General features: G+C 33.5%; 1 long non-coding RNA gene and 1 pseudogene across 1 annotated transcript; both read left to right on the forward strand.

The window, feature by feature from the left end:
* The first annotated feature begins 9,993 nt into the window (after positions 1-9,993).
* LOC120258351 lies at positions 9,994-11,718 on the forward strand (annotated as a pseudogene).
* Positions 11,719-12,173: 455 nt separating this feature from the next.
* LOC120258354 lies at positions 12,174-14,060 on the forward strand. Its single transcript, XR_005535971.1, has 3 exons — positions 12,174-12,373; positions 13,390-13,449; positions 14,002-14,060. It is a non-coding gene; the product is annotated as an uncharacterized LOC120258354 (long non-coding RNA).
* Positions 14,061-17,100: the final 3,040 nt, after the last annotated feature.

A 17,100-nucleotide genomic window follows, 5' to 3' on the forward strand; every position in this document is an offset into this window, starting at 1 on the left:
CTTTATCTGTCCTGTTCTCCACTCTTGTTATTAATTAGTGCATCTTATTTTGTTTATCTCCTGTGGAAGTTTTAGCTTTACTTGGTTGTTAATTCTATTTCTATTGGTTTGTCAATGAAAGAACATTATGCTCCTTTTAGGACGGGTAAATAGTTGAGTTACTTGAGGAAGAAGTTTGGTGAGAAGTTAGTTGAAATTCAAGCGTATAAATTAGAGTATGAAGTTAGTCTTGCAATCTCTAGATCAGTAAAAAGTGTTGTCTAATAATTTGTATCAAATCTATGTCCAAATTTTTTAAGCAGACGAGAAAATTTCTTTTCACCAATACTTTTCTAATATCAAAAATTAATTTTTAACATATTTTTTCAAAATATCTTTATATTTAAAATTCTAAGCAGATAAAATTTTATTTGAAAAATAATTATTTATAATACAAAATATTAGTTTTTTAATATATTTTTAAAATACTTTTATATTTTTTGAAATTTTGAAAAAGAGTGAGAAAAGAATTAGACTGAAAGAATGAGGGTAAATTTTTTTTTAAAAAAATCATATCAAATTATCACCATCCCATTAATATGAATGGACATTAATTTTGATAGTAATATTTTACTGTTAATAATATCACATTACCTTTAATATCATCGGTGCTAAACATGATAATATTTTTATATTACTGTTTGATTTGGGTAAAGTTTTCATATTGTTGTGAATCAAATAGTCCTTTAGAATTAACTCAGCTTAAGTAATTTATTTGAGTAATGAAAATTTTAAATGACAATGTAAGAGCATAGTAATTAAAACTTTAGTTTTAGTGGGACCAGTTTGTGTGATCCACAAGATGGTGGTAGATACCTCAAAAGCAAATCGGTGTACTTTCAAACAGTAAACTAACACCATAATATGCATCAGGTGGTAACATTATATCATCATTAGTAAAAAATATTGTAACCTAGAGACAAGTGAAAGTTCGCAGATCAGTACTCAAAGATAACCGTGAATCAAAGATCATATACAGAAGACTTTTACTGAAATTTTGGACTATATCACAGTTCCATGCTAAAATAAGTGCCTGCAAGTAATGAAAGCCAGATATGTTCCTTCCACCCACTCACCGCTACTTCTTTTTCTTCCGAGAATAGCGTAGACCGCAAAAGAATCTTGTTCAACGCATTGAACATGATCTAAAAGACTGTATGAGAGATTGTTAATTAAACTGGTGAAGTTAATATATATACATAAGTTCAGTTCACTATCAGGTTTATCTCACTAACTACAGTTGCTTGCCTAAGCCTTGGAGTGACTAGCTAATCTCACAGTCACAGTCACAGTCACTGACTAGAATTCCTTCAGCTTTCCGCCTACTTTTCTCACTAAATCTGAGTTATTTATTTATTTTTTTTAAAAAACTTGGATGCAAAAGTATCATTATTGGATGTCGGTTTTCAAACTCCCTATCTGGGTGATCCTAGAAATTGATAAAATTCGGCGCGATTTTCTTTGGAAAGGGCCCGAATTGAGCTCTAAAGGCGTTAGGCTCATCGCCTGGAACAGAATCACTAGACCTCGCAACATGGGAGGCTGGGGAATCCTCAATCTCCAACATTTTAACAATGCTCTCATTGGAAAATGGTGGTGGAAACTTTCCCATAATCCAAATTGTGGTTGGGCTAAAATCATCCAAGCTAACTACTCTGTTAGAGACCCATTTGGAGCTTTGTTTCATTCCCCTCCTAAAAATAAATCCTTCTTTTGGGCAGGAGTGACTACCATTCTGCCATCGTTTAGATTTTGTATCACAAAAAGCCATAAATAACGGGCTAACACTTTTCTCTGGTTTGATCGATGGCACAATGGGATTTTACTTAAAGACCTCCGCCTATTCTTTTTCTCTCGATTAGTCTGATCCTTGGATTACCATCGACATTTCCATCAACGCCTTCTTAATCCGTAATCTTTATTTCCTCCGCCTCATCGAATCCCTTTCCGCTCTCCTTGATATTATTCCTGAGTGCTCCCATAATCAAGACGACACCCTCATTTGGGCACTTGAAAAAGTGGCAATTTCTCATCAAATCGCTTTTATAGATTTCTCATTGATGGTGGGCTCCGCTGCCCACTTTTATTCAAATTTCTGAAAAATTCGTTGCCTCAAAGAAAGTCACTGTCTCACTGGCTACATTTGAGAGGACAAAATTCTCACCTCACTAACATTTTTCAAGAAAGGTTTCAACTTTCAAAACTCCAATCGATACTTGTGTCCTCTGCCATAACGCCTCTGAAAATATTCAGCATCTTTTTCTTGACTGTGATTTTACTAAACAAATTTGGACTTTCTTTCTTCATGCCTTAAATTCAAATTTCCTCCCATTTTCAATACAGTTGTTGTGGTCCAAATGGCTACCCTCTATTGGCTCTCAGTACCGAACTCTCTGGGACCTTGTCTCCCGTGCTGTCCTTTGGAATATTTGGATTGAAAGAAACACTCGTATCTTCCAATTAAATGCTTTGCCACACATTAATATTATCTTTAAAACTGCTAATATGCTTCTTTCCTGGTTTTCAACAGCTGATGATAGTCACCAACAATCACTCAATGAAGCTTCTCAGAAAATTAAGCGCTCCCTCAGCTTCCTTAGCTCTAGAGATCTCGACCCTGCCCGGGCGATCCCCGCTCATGACATAGCTCGTGAGTAGTTGCTCCTACTGCTCAGACAAGCCCTCGAGTTGCTCGATGGTGCCTCCGCCTCTAGACTACCCTCTGTTATTCCTGCTTTTTTGTATTTTCTACATGTGTGTGTTGACTCCCTCACTCGACTGAGAGGGCTTGGCTATGTATCGCTTTCTTTTCCTTCTCAATAAATATGTGGTTTATCCACATTTATTTCAAAAGTATCATCCTAGATCATGACGACAATCAAATTCAAAAACATGGAAAAGATCCAAATTTAGTAGACACTATTATTATATTTAAAATAAAAACAGTACATGACGACAAAGATAAAGTAGCTAATACCAAAAAAACAAAAAACAAAAACAAAACAAAACAAAATAAAACGGAGAAAACCTACACGTCCGTCCAAGGTGAATGGCAACAGAACAGACTATATTAATAACTAATAATAATGACAACTGTGGAATGATTGAATTAAACAGTGGTTGTTTGTTAAAGCACTATCCATTTTGTTACATGATTGACACAAAAATTGTTAAAACCCATGTATCTCAGTTGATGTGGTATGAAATACCATATTAACATTGCCATTCATACAAGTAAAATGGTACATATTAAAATATAAATATCTATATCTGGGTATACATGAATACAAATAATATTGAACAATTTTAATTTAATATAAAGACTATATTAAATAATTTTTAAATCTAGGGTCAAATTGAATATCACAATCCAATATAGAGACTGATGTTGTATTTAAATCAAAGAATATAGCTATAACTTATTTTTGAGAAAAAAAAAAGGGATGACAAATGATTCGGCTACTTTTTTACATGTAAAAATTGATATATTTTCAAATTAATATTAATAACACTGTAATTTCCAAATTTTTTTAAGAAAGCAATGCTATATTTAATTAAGTAATAAGCTTGCCAAATAGTTTTTTCTAAAAGTATCCTTGTCATTCTCTCTCTCCTAAACTTTAAATGTTATTAATCACTGAACTCTATATCAAATAAATAATTGAGAAGCCTTATAATCCAAAACCTTAATTGTAACTGCTAAAACCTAAAAATCTATAATGTATGGTATAATGAAAACCTAACAACTGATGGGATGTATGGTGATGGAGAAGGTGGGATGGTGACAACCTAACTACTGATGGGATGTATTTGATGGGATGTATGGCTTGTTTTTGGGTTTGGTTGTAATTGATGTTAATTTGTTTTTTGTTTGTTTGAAAAAATTGTGTGCTTGTTTGATGGTAATCAGATGATGTTTGCATTAATTTATAGAAAAATTACTTATAAGTTGTCTCATTATGGAGGTGATTTTTAAAATATGTTTTTTTAAAAAAACGAATGAATATAAAAAAATATTGACAAAAACATATAAGTAATAGAGATATATAGCTGTAAAGAAGATCGTCTCATGTCCCACTAAAGATGGAGAAGGTGATACAGCGAAAACTTAACTACTGATGGGATCTTTGGTGATGGGATCGATGTATGGCTTGAGTGATAGTTTCAAGATAAGATCATTCAAACTTGAGGTATACAGAGTAGAAAAATGCTAGAAATTTCATCATGGATCTTGTTGGTGATTAGCTTATCGGGATCTTTGCCGAGAAAAAAAAAAATTGAGACTCAACTTGATAATTTGTGTGAAATATATATATGTATATATATATATATTGACAAGGTGGTGAATCATTTCCATTGAAATGAGAATAGTACGCCAATGCTCCCCTAAACAAATATAATTCATTAAAAATTTTTAACTTAGTTTTAAAAATTTTGTTTTTAACTCATTTTTTATTTTACAGTATTGCAAGTGATGATTCAGGGAATTAACAATAATTAATATTGACACCATAGTAATTTATAAATTTCTAAAAAAAATACTTAAATTGGAATGAACATACAGAAAGGTAACAGGTAGTGTTTGGTTGAGATGATTTTGAATTACATGCAACGTGAAATACCGAGATATTAGAAATCTAGTGCTTAATTAGCTAGATTTCAAAAATTCATTCAAATGAAAATACATTAGATTGGGTATTTTACTTTATAATCAAATTGGTCGTAAGACAAGTCGATGATCATAAACATTTTTTTAACTAGTGTTGTTGTTCTTGTTGCCTTTGGATACGCCGGTGCCGGAGATGTCGGCATCGTCAGTCCAGAGATAAGATCTCCACCAATGACCACTTAGGGTTTTCAATCTACACCACCATATATCCATCCAGTGTGCCTCGTTTGCCCACCAATTGAATGGCAGGCGCCATTGTAGAAATTAAGGGAGCAAGCTCTGTAAATGAATCAATTTGGGAGTTTTTCCTAAACTATGCATGGATCAAGGTCCACGCTTTCTCTGAGGATTTAGCTCATGATCATTCTCATCTAATCCTCTCCTTCTTTTTCTTTCCTCTTGAGCAAATGCATCAAAGAAACAAAGATGAGACTTTTATTGAAGAGAAGAACTAGGCGCCCAATCCTTTCACTAATCACGCACTAATTACACTATTAATCTCCATTTACAGTTATGAATCAATTAAAACCCATTTTCCTCCTTATTTTTTATTATTTTCATAATTTTGTATGTTATATTATATAAGTAATTATATTTAGACTGAGTTGATAGTTCGAATAGGGTGGGTGTCAAGTTATGTCATTCTTTATTTTTTTTTAAATATTTTTTTTTTATAACCTAAATATTTAATGTTTTACAAGTTTTAAAATTTAATGATTTATATTAAAATTTAAACCCTAATACTCTAAAATCTTATACCCAAATATTATAAAATCTTCTACCGAGTTTAGAGACCAGTTTATTATTTACATTAAGGTTTAGATAATAAAAAAATATATTTTTTAAAAAAGATGGAGGAAAAATGACATGAATGCCGACACGAATGCTAACTTGGTATCCACGTCATTCGGACTATCAATTCAGCATAAATATTATTACTCTTATATATGTATTTATGTTATTCATTTTTTACTTCAAAGTTTAGATAGAAAGTGGAGTAGCTACTTACACATTTAAGTTTAGGACCTAATAATTTTTTTTTTTTGAATAAAATCGATAAACTACTATATATATATATGACAAATGGGTGATAAGTGCCCCCATTTAAGAGAAGCCAGAGATATGCATAGGCATGGATTTAATACTTTAACACACATGTACTCTCACATTTTATGCACTTACGGCTTCAATTTTGGGTTTCTTTAAAACAAACACCTTACACAAAAGACACAATATCAATAGGTGAAGAGAGTCATTCACCACTAATATATTAAGATAATAGAAAGTTATAGAGAGTACACATGAAGAAAACGAGTAGAGGGAAATTAAAAAACAGACCGACCAAAACTTCCACCGGTTGTAAACATATTTATTATATTTATTTTGTTTTATTTGTAGCAAATGGAAGAGAGATTTAAAAAAAAACATTTATCTTTATTCATTTTTTAAATAAAAAATTGCTTGTTGCCATTTTTTATGTTGTATAATTAAAATTAATGATAGTTAAAATAACAAAAGCAATAACTAAAATTATTTATAAATTAAAAATATAGCAATTAATCTAGTAATTAACATAATAAAAAAACTAATAGTATATTAATTAAGCAATAAATATAATCATTAAAATAATATATGTTAACAAAATTAAGAAACAGAAAGAAATTGGCATATAAAAGGGTAAGATAGTAATTTCATCATGTTGTCCAGGTTGGTTAAATATAATAAATTAACCAAATACATGTTTTTAAATTTTAAATTTATAAATACCTTCAATTAAAATATAAAATTTTGTAATTCAGTATCTGAAATTACATAAACTAAACACTATGTTTAGCTCCTGTATTTTAAAATCCAATTATTTGTAATACATCGTAATGGAAAATCTACTCTATTTATAACTAAATACAGCTAAACCTTACCAAAAGCAATAATAATGGTAAACAAAACTTCGATTTATTTAAAAATAATATATAAAAATTAGAAATTTTTGGAGGTTTACCTTTTTTAAGAGACTTTTATTAACGAATTTTCAATATATATAATGTAATAAAGAATGTTCTAGATAATCACCCACTTCCGTGAAGAAAACTTGAAAAAAAAAAAAAATTCCTCACTATAGTAATTATAACTTTGGAATTTTTTAAATATATATTATAATTTTTTAATCATTAGCATTTTTGTTTGAAGATGGGAGAGGCTGTAGAGTTTCGGCCCAAATCATTTGTTTAGTTGGGGTCCACTCAATCCCACAATTACTTCTTCCGATCCGATATATAGCGGTTGTGGAGGTGCTATTTTTATTGTAAAAACAAAGTTATGAACCGATTTTTATTTGAGTTGTTGGTGAAGTTGGAGAAAGTGGTGTAACTGGTGTTGTTGTGGAAACAACCCCAAATAATTAGCATAACTTCCTAGAGAAAGTATTTTTAATGTAAAAAGAAGGAGATTTTTGAAACATATAAACACATAAAAGCCAACATCTTTAAAAAAAACACATTAAACAAATTTAAATCCCGAACAATAGAAGAAGGCAATTTGCCCCTCCCATGTCACTCAAAAACAAAACGTAACAAAAAAAAGAATAAAAAAAATAACCAATTCCTAAAAACCATTTGACCCTCCCATACATGCCACTTAAAAATAAAACCCTAAAAAGGAAAAAAAAAAGAAAACAATCAAAACCTAAATGCCAAATGTCTATTATTTCATTGATGTAGAAATAAAGCAAGGTAGATTTACTGTTTGTATTTTATTTTTTTGGTGTGGATTTATTATTTTGTTATGTTGTCCCATACGAAATATATATAAGAACAATGAGAGTGAGACGTCAACTCATTGCGTGTTCTCACAGATAACTCATTTGTAAAATCCCTCAAAATAACGCTTGAAGGGCTTCCCATCCCAACTTCTTTCGTTATTGTTTTTGTTTTTTTTAATTTTTTTATATTTTTTTATAATGGTTAAGCCTAGGGGTGGCAAAAATTCGGGTCCGGACAACTACTAATATAAATAGAAAAACTTGAGTCCGGACCCTAGGTTTAAATCCCGGACAAACTCATAGATGTCCAGACCCGGTTTATTTTAAAAGCCAGGGTTGTTTGACTGTTCAAATTTGTCCGAATTCTATATAGCTTATTTTTAAGTTCACTCGAATATTAAATTATACAAAAATAATTTAATTCATATTAAATGTAAAAACATCAATAATCCAAAAACTCAACTCAAATTATAGAAAATCATATGTTAATGAAAAACAATATATGTTTTAAAGCTTTTTAGAAGAATGGAAACTTTAAAAGCAAATGTAGGCTATGGCAGAACTTTTTAAAGTTTTAGGGTTAACAGTCGTTGTCCGAATTCTGTCCCGGGCCCTACCGGATTTAAATTTGGACAATCCAGGCCCAGTCGTCCGGACTGGCCCAGCGTTTAGAAACCTTATGTCCAAACCCTTTTTATTCAAAATTTTCGGACAACCTAGTCGATGGGTTCGAGACGATTATATGCCACCCCTAGTTAAGCCTAACATCACATTATTAAATTTTTTCCAATCTTCTTGTGCTATTCCACATCCAAATACTATTTATAGTACTGTACTATTCCACATCCAAATACTATTTATAGTACTATTTGAAATAGGTTTAGCATGTCTTCTCTGAGAGGTGTTGCACGGTTGCACCTATTCCTCCAAAGTTGAATAGAAGGAAGAATTTATTAGCTTAATTTGATTTTTGAAAATCTTCTGGGCGTGCATCTGGCATGACTTTCATCACCTCCTATGACTAGTCAAATTAATAAGTTTCTAGGTAGCCAATAAACCAATGTAACTGGTATAATATTATACATGTTTGTTCTTTAACAATCCTTTAATATGACAACGTTTGTCATTTTTGTAAAAAAAAAAAAAAACTTTTGATTGAAAAATTAAAGTTATTAAGAAAATAATATATTTTTGACATATTTTGCTTTACATCATTTGTTATGGTAGTCTTGTTGGATTTTTTTTTGGCCACACCCCTATTTTGTCACATTTTTTAAAAATAATAGACCATATAATTTTTTTTCGATTTGACTTCTTTTAACATTACCATCTATACAAGCAAATTTTGATTTTTTAAAATATTTTTAACCGAGTTTATTTCTCTATTTTTAAGTTAAAAAACCTACAAAAACATCAATACTGAAGTGTTTTTAATTTTAATAAAACCTCAAAATTTGTTTGTCAAGAAAATAAAATTAAAAATATTCTTTCTTTATATAGTTGTAATGCTTTTTTTTTTATTCCCAGTCTTCTTTGAACATTTTTATACTCTCCTCATCTTCTGTATTGTTGGTTTTTCTTAATGAATATGGTATATTTATTTATTTTTTAAATCAAATTAAAGCATGGAGTTATAATTTTTGTTTTTAAATAGAAGTACACCACATGGTTGAGTTATTTTTCAATACGTGCTTAAAATTTGAGTTCACATCTCTATTTTTAATTGGCCCACTTCCTGTACTACACTTTAATGAAATGTATTTTTTAGCATGACACAACACTCTTATCTTTAGTGATGTTGGGGTCTCATCATCCAGGTAATTTATTGGACCTAGTTTGAAAAACAATTATATTTTTAATAACAAAGCTTTGTTTTTAAATTATTTACAAAATTAATCACATGCAAAGTGCTTGGATTAATGTAGCTCCAGTGGTAAAAACCAATTTTGAAAAAGCAATCTCATTGATCAGATGAAGTCTCAACTTTGCTGTCCCCTCATAATAGATCCACTCCATCCTAGTGCTGCTTCGACTATTAATACTCTGTGATGGTTTAGTTAGAAGTGATTTGTTATTTGTCATTTTATCCTATTTTTTATGTGGTTGTTTTGCGTTTTTGTTGGGTTAGTTCTAGTATTTTAATTAGTTTGCTTTCTCTAGGTGTTTCTATATTATTTGGTTAGCCCTTTCTTTGTATTTTTTCTGAACTCTCTTCTCTTTCACAATACATTGTGGTTTATTCATTCTATCAAAATATTAATAATTATAATAATTACTATTATTATTATTATTATTATTATTATTATTATTATTGAGCTATATATTCTAGCGGTCAGCCGGTAGAAGCTCATATATATTTTGCCTCCACCTGGCAAACTATGTTCTTCGATAAAGACGATGATTGCGTGATCCGCGTGAGGTTAAAACATGTGATCGAGAATTGATGCATGAATAGAACGAAGAAAAATCATATGGCCACTTCCTCTCCTCTCTTGTACTATATAATTAAGCCCATGCTCTCCTACCTTAAACCTCAAACCACAAACTAAGAAACTATTCTACTTGTCGTCAATAATGGCACCATCCCCTCTGGTTTTCACAGTGCAGCGGCAGAAGCCGGTGCTAGTAACACCGGCAAAGCCTACACCACACGAGTTCAAGTATCTCTCAGAAGTGCCTGAGGCTCCAGATACCTGTAATCAGCTTCTACAGAAATGAGCCATGTATTAGTGGCATTGATCCTGTAAAGGTGATGAGAGAGGCCTTGGCGAGAGCTCTGGTGTTCTACCATCCCTTTGCCGGCCGTCTTCGGGAAGAGTCTGGAAGAAAGCTTGTTGTGGACTGCACCGGTGAAGGGGTGTTGTTCATTGAAGCTGATGCAAATGTCCGCCTGCAGGATTTCGGTGACAACCTGCAGCCACCGTTCCCATGCATGCAGGAGCTCCTCTTCGACGTTGAGGGTTCTGCTGGTGTTCTTAACTGTCCATTGCTCTTGATTCAGGTGCACCCTGTCTGGATAATCTATCATTTTAAATAATCAAGATCCAAACTAGCTTGTTTTAAAGACTTACGTGCATGCATATGGGCAGGTGACACGATTGTTGTGTGGAGAGTTCATCTTTGCACTCCGGCATAACCACACCATGGCGGACGGACCAGGACTGGCACTGTTCATGAACGCAGTGGCCGAGATGGCACGGGGAGCAACCGCGCCATCAGTGCTTCCAGTCTGGTCAAGAGAGCTGCTTAGGGCGCGCAATCCGCCACGAGTGACGTTCGAGCACCGTGAGTACGATGATGACGTGCCTCATGACTCCCACAACACCATCAACACACCACTCGATGACATAGCGCACCGTTCCTTCTACTTCGGTCCCAGGGAGATATCAGCTCTGAGAATGCGTTTGCCAGAAGGCCTACGCAAGAGCTCGACTAGGTTTGAGATACTGACAGCGTGCTTGTGGAGATGCCGAACCATGGCGCTGCAGCTGGAGCCAGAGGAAGGGGTGCGCATGATGGGCGTTGTCAATGCTCGAGGAAAGAAGGAAGGGGATTTTCTGCCGATGGGGTACTATGGAAACGCATTCACATACCCGACGGCAGTGTCAAAGGTGAAGCACTTATGCAATGAACCTGTGGAATACGCGTTGGAGTTGGTGAAGAAGGCCAAGTCGCAGGGGATGACACGTGAGTACCTGCAATCTGTGGCGGACTTGATGGTCTTGAGAGGGAGGCCTCACTTCACAATTGCGAAATCTTATCTTGTGACGGACCTGACAAGAATTGGGCTTGAGAATGTGGACTTCGGGTGGGGGAAGGCGGTTTATGGAAGTGTGGCGAAAGGTGGGATTGGGGATATCCCTTCGTTGAGCTTTTATGTACCTTTCAGAAATGGCATTGTGGTGCCTGTTTTGCTTGCTAAGCACTGCAATGGATAGGTTTGTGAATGAGATTGAGAGTTTGACCAGTGATCAAATTACTGCGCCACCACCACCACCTCGTCCGCTATCTGCACTCTTATGCAGAACCTGCTGGTAATAGAATCAAGGGACAGCAGAGACGCTCGTTAGCTTATAAGAATGTCATTCCACTCTTAAGGACGTAGGATGTGCTTGAAAAGTATTGGTCCTTCATTTGGGTTATCCTTATTGTTAATTTAAAATACATATGTGGTGTCGTAGTTGCAATAACATGAGAATTGAGACATAGTATCTATATGTGGAAGTTGCAGCAGTTTTGACCATAGATAACTTTTGGGTCAATCGGCTTGTCAGTTAGTACACTTGACAACATATTTGGAGCATTATTTATTTATTTATTTATTTATTCAAGAGGAGCATAGGTTATAGAAAGGATAACCTTGTTTTAATAAAATAATGATTTATCAATTTTTATTAAAAAAAAAATTTAGATAGAGACTCCTATATTGGAGCAAACATTTACAGTAAAAGAAAGTAAATATCTAGAGAAGATATCTTAAAGCAAAATAAGTCAAATATCTGGAGCATATAAAAATAGAAATTTTGTCAAGTGAATGGTTGATTCATGAGATCATATTTGGATCATTTTTTCCTATAGTGAATCAAAGATCATATGTGTAATGTGTTATCTATCTTTGACTGGTTTGATTAGGTGTTTGGTGAGTGGGCCCCACTGTTTGTTTCATTGCTTTAATTTCCGGATCTTGCCTGATTGTGGATTATTGGTTTGCCTGTTGTTGATTAGTGGAGGTTTTTAATTGAGTTTTTGGGTTGTTTTTATAGGCTTAGCTGTGCAACCAATCTTCTTGCTCTCCAAACTCTCTTATCCTTGAAAGAACTCAACCTTGGCCGAATTTTGGTGTCAATTTTCTTTTTCTCTTTATGCTTGGTTTTTTTGAGTGGAACTTGTCACCAACAAGCTTAGAGGTAAGCTCAGAAATTCTGTGATTTTTTTATTGTCTTGTTTTTAATTGTTTTTGTTAATGCCAAGCATGTATGTTTTATCTCTTGTGTTGTTGGTTCTTGAATCTTGGGTATGTTTGTTCATATCTTATAGCTTGGTGTTAAGCTTAATCCTTATCTTGTTAAAACTTTGTTTAAATATTTTTTAGCATGTAAATATAAGAATTTAGTTGAGCATGTTTTTCATGTCATGGAGTGTTTTTATTTGGTTGTTAAGTGGAGTGGTAATTAAGCAACTAGAGCATTCTTTCTTGGTTTTCTTTGTGTATATATATATATATATATATATATATATATATATATAATCATGCCTTAATGAGGTTCTGTGGTGTTTGACTGAAATTTCTGAATTTTAGTAACCTGAAAATCATGCTATTATGATTTATTTTCATGGCCAATATTTGTTTGGTTGGGTTTTTGAATTTTAATTGTAAAGGTTTAATTGTGTAAGTATTTATATGTTTATATATGTTTATATATGTATATAGGTATGCATGCATGACAGGCTTAGGAATCCTTTTCTTGAGAATTTACACTTTCTGGTATTTTTTTTATATATTAAGTTTAATTCTTTGAATTACTTTATATTTGTGTATGATTATAAATGTAAATATTTATATATTCAGAATCATGAGTTAAGATTGATTTTAATTTTGGATAGTTAATTGGGCTGGTGTTATGCTTATAGCTTTCTTGGAGCATTCTTTTTACCTAGCTAATGTTTTTGTGAAAACCTTTAATTGCTAGCATGAACCGTGTACTCATTTTTGGCATGCTATATATTGTGTTGGTTTGTTAATTGGCAAGTGAGTTAAGTATTTTATTTTTGGTAGGATAACAAGCTTCTTTTAAGGTGCATGGTTGTTCTATTGTCATGCTAGCTTTGAACTCTTTTATTTGTTGAATTAGCTCGGGCTATAATTGTAATTTAGACCCGGCCCAAGTTTTGTAACCTAAGTTAGATTATTCTGTTTGGGTAGATCCGTACTGAGCTGTAGTTCGCGGGACTTGGTGAACCCAACTCTGTAGCTCGGAGCCAGGTAGGCTCTCGCACTGTATAATTCCGTATTTCTGGCAATAATTATTATTTAATTATTGCATTGTTTGATAATTTTATTTATTTGCGTGGTATTTATGTTTATTTATTTATTTTCTTATTTGCATTATTTATTCAGTAATTCCTCTGTCTGTATTCCGTATTTTCTGCGGTTTTTAGTACATCTCCATTTCTGGCTCGCCCAGCTAGGAGGAGTAAGTCCTAGCCATGTGCACATGTTTTTCTACGTAGTAGCGCTACACCCCGATCGCGGTCGAAGATCCCGACTACTACTGTTGATATTCTGTTTTGTTCTGTTATGTTCCGACTTCATAGTCGAAAGATCCGACCTCGTCTTTGTTGATTTGTTATTAGCCAGGGAGATGTATTTCTGCGTGTTTTTCGTGTTTTTTTGGATTATTCCAGTATTCTGCGTATTTTCTGTATTCTGTATGAAGCATGAGCTATTATTCTGCAATATTTGCTATATATGTTGTTTTCTGCGATCCTACTGGGCCCTTGTGGCTCATGCACTCTGTGTATTCTGTTCTCGCAGGAGAAGATCAAGTTTAGGGACCTGGGGGTGTCGGGAGAGTAGTATTGTCTGCGTTATCGTGATTTTTGTTATTACCTTCTTGTGAGTGTAAGACTTGTATTCGATCGTATTTGTAATTCTGCTGTTAGGGTTGTATTTGTATTCTGTAGGGCTGCTAAAGTCCTTACTTGTAGTATTTCAATTTCCAGTATCCTATTTGTGCTTTTGTGTTCTGTTCATATCTGCTTGTTAGGGTTGACTCTGACCAGGTTTTTAGCTGAGGCCTTGCACCCAGTGGGGCCCAGTCCCATTGGATGCGGTCGATCTGTCCGCGGGCCCGGCTGTGGGGCTGAGACGTGACAATATGCAAAACGGCTTTAACTATAATTTAGGACTTCATCACAATTGGCTAAAATAAGTACCAATAATAATAATAATAATTTTATATAATTAATACTTCATTAATTGCCACTTTAATAATAATTAAAATATTAATAAAAAATTTAAAATAATTTTTTATTTTAATAAATCTCATGTTAATTTATTTTTATATTTTTTATATTTTAAAATATTTTTAGCTCAGCTTATATGTTTTAATAAAATAGTTAATTTTTTGTGATTAATTTTAATAAAAACCTCAAAAATTTTCTTCAGATGAACGGTAAAATAAAATTAAAGAATAGAGTCATGAATTTTTTTTTAATTTTTAAATTTTTAACAAACAGCACACTTCAACCAATATTGTGACAAAGAATTTCATTCTTTGGATGTGAGAATAACATTGGGCTTAGATTTCTCTCTTATGCGGAAAAAGCTCAAAATTTTGTGAGCATATTATGTTAATTAATTAGGATCTGGATAACATGATTCCAGTATTTTTTTTGTCACAAAGAAAGGGAGATTTGTTTTTATAAAAGTGGATAAACCACAAAATTTTTATTAGAAAAAGAAAAAAACAAAGAGACATCAACAACACAAAGGAAGAAAAGACAAACAAGTAAAAAATTAAAAATCAGGGAGCAAGGACCTCCCAATAAAAGAGAAAACAAAATGGACAGCGAAAGGAGATGATATCCGAAAAGTATCAACAATCCGCTTCATTACTTCACAGAAAAGGTGTCGATCTCACATGGTGTGGGTGCTACTGAGACGTCGCTCCACTTTCGGAGCGCGAAGTGGAATTCGAGAAAGTGTAGGGAGCCCTTGATGCTGGTAGTGAGCTCGCCTGAAAATTGTTGAGGATCCTTAACTGCAGAAATCCAAAAGAGAAAAATATGAATGATTTTACGTGCAAGTACTAGAGGATGTAACATTTGTTGTTTAAAAATTCGCCTATTTCGCTCTAGCCAAATATTCCAAAACAAAGCACAGATGAGAAGGCTCCAAACGCTTCGTTGAGTCTTGGCAAAAGATGCTAACCAGTTAGTCCAAACACCATGAACAGAAACATGGATTGAATCATTATGAAGAGTACTATTAAAGAAGAACCAAAGGCGTTGAACATAAGCACAATGAATAAATAAGTGATCGATAGTTTCCACATCACCATGACAAAGAACACAAGTAGGAGTAGAAACAAAATTACAACCACCATCAAAAAGGGAGAGATTTTGTGAGAAAGGATTTTACAACTAGTTTCATCATTTTTTTTTAAAAGATGAATAAACTACATGCATTAAAAGAAAAGAGCCGAATACAAAAAATCCACTAGATGTGGACAAAGACAAGGAACAACAAAGAAAACAAGAAAGATAAACCGATAGAAGCTACTCCTACCGGCTGGAGAGAAGATAGGGAACCACTAGCCTTGCAACTGCAATGGGTCCTCCCCTCGGAGCAATTTCGGACTACTGAATTTATCACGAACCTCCTCCTCCAAAGTAGGATCAAAGCACGCCAAAGAATGATAGTGAGGAGCAATTGGCGGCAAGAATGAGCTATCAGGAACATTGATTGATGGACCCAACAAGGTATCCAAATTGACGAGCGACCATCTTGCGCATCATCCATGTTTGCTAAATCATTCCTGCAAACTTGATCAGGTCCACTACCAAGGCAATCATCCATATTTATGGGCAATACACATAGCACTAATGAATCCGCCATTTCACCGTTCTCGAACTGAGGGTCAGTCTCCACTAAACCTAGCCCATTCGACCCAATTACCAAATTCAGAAATTCCACGACCAACCCAGGAGGAGATGGGCTAGCAAAGCCAGGTTCAATGTGCATACATGCCTTCCCAACCTCGGAATACCCTGCCTTTTCAATAGCTACCATAGGAAATTGCCACTTATGCGTCAAAACGTGTGGAGAAAAGTTAACAAGACTCTGATGGTCGCCACATGTCCTTTCTGGATAGGCATCCTTGTCCCCTGGTTCATGCATCATCCCCAAGTGGGCGGTTGCTTGACACATCTCTCCCTCGAGCCCAGCAACCTGGTTCCATCACATCTTGCAGGACTTTCTATGACTAGTCAAATGAATAAATTTTTAGGTGGTCAATAAACCAATGTAATTGGTATATTATTACACATGTTTATCTTTTGACAACCCCTTAATATGACAGCGCTTATCGTTTTTGTAAAAAAATAAAAAACTTTTAATTGGAAAGTTAAAGTTATTAAGAAAATAACATATTTTTGATATATTTTACTTTACATCATTTGTTATGGTTGTCTTGTTGGATATTTTTTTGTCACATCCTTATTTTGTCACTTTTTTTTTAAAATAATAGACCATATAAATGTTTTTTGATTTGATTTTTTTTCACACAACATTTGTCAAAGATTTAAAGATACACAATGTCACACAACTTCTACACAACTTCTACAATATTACGTCATGACTCACGAAGAATAATGTTCTTTTTTTTAAACACCCAATACACGAGTGGGGAAAAAGGACAAGCATTATGACTTTTTGTGCATTATTTTTTATAAATAAAAGTGAAAATTTATAAAATATATTGGAGAGGGAGAGAAAATACTAGCAATACGGTGATAAAGTCTCTGGAGAAACTATAAGAGATGCCATCAGGTGTTCTGATATCATTTGATCAAGGGGGCTATATATTCCTCATACGTATCATCACTTCGAACGTCTCTTGCTTTCTCTGAG

Source organism: Dioscorea cayenensis, chromosome 4 (genome assembly GCF_009730915.1).
Source record: "Dioscorea cayenensis subsp. rotundata cultivar TDr96_F1 chromosome 4, TDr96_F1_v2_PseudoChromosome.rev07_lg8_w22 25.fasta, whole genome shotgun sequence".
Lineage (NCBI taxonomy): Eukaryota > Viridiplantae > Streptophyta > Magnoliopsida > Dioscoreales > Dioscoreaceae > Dioscorea > Dioscorea cayenensis.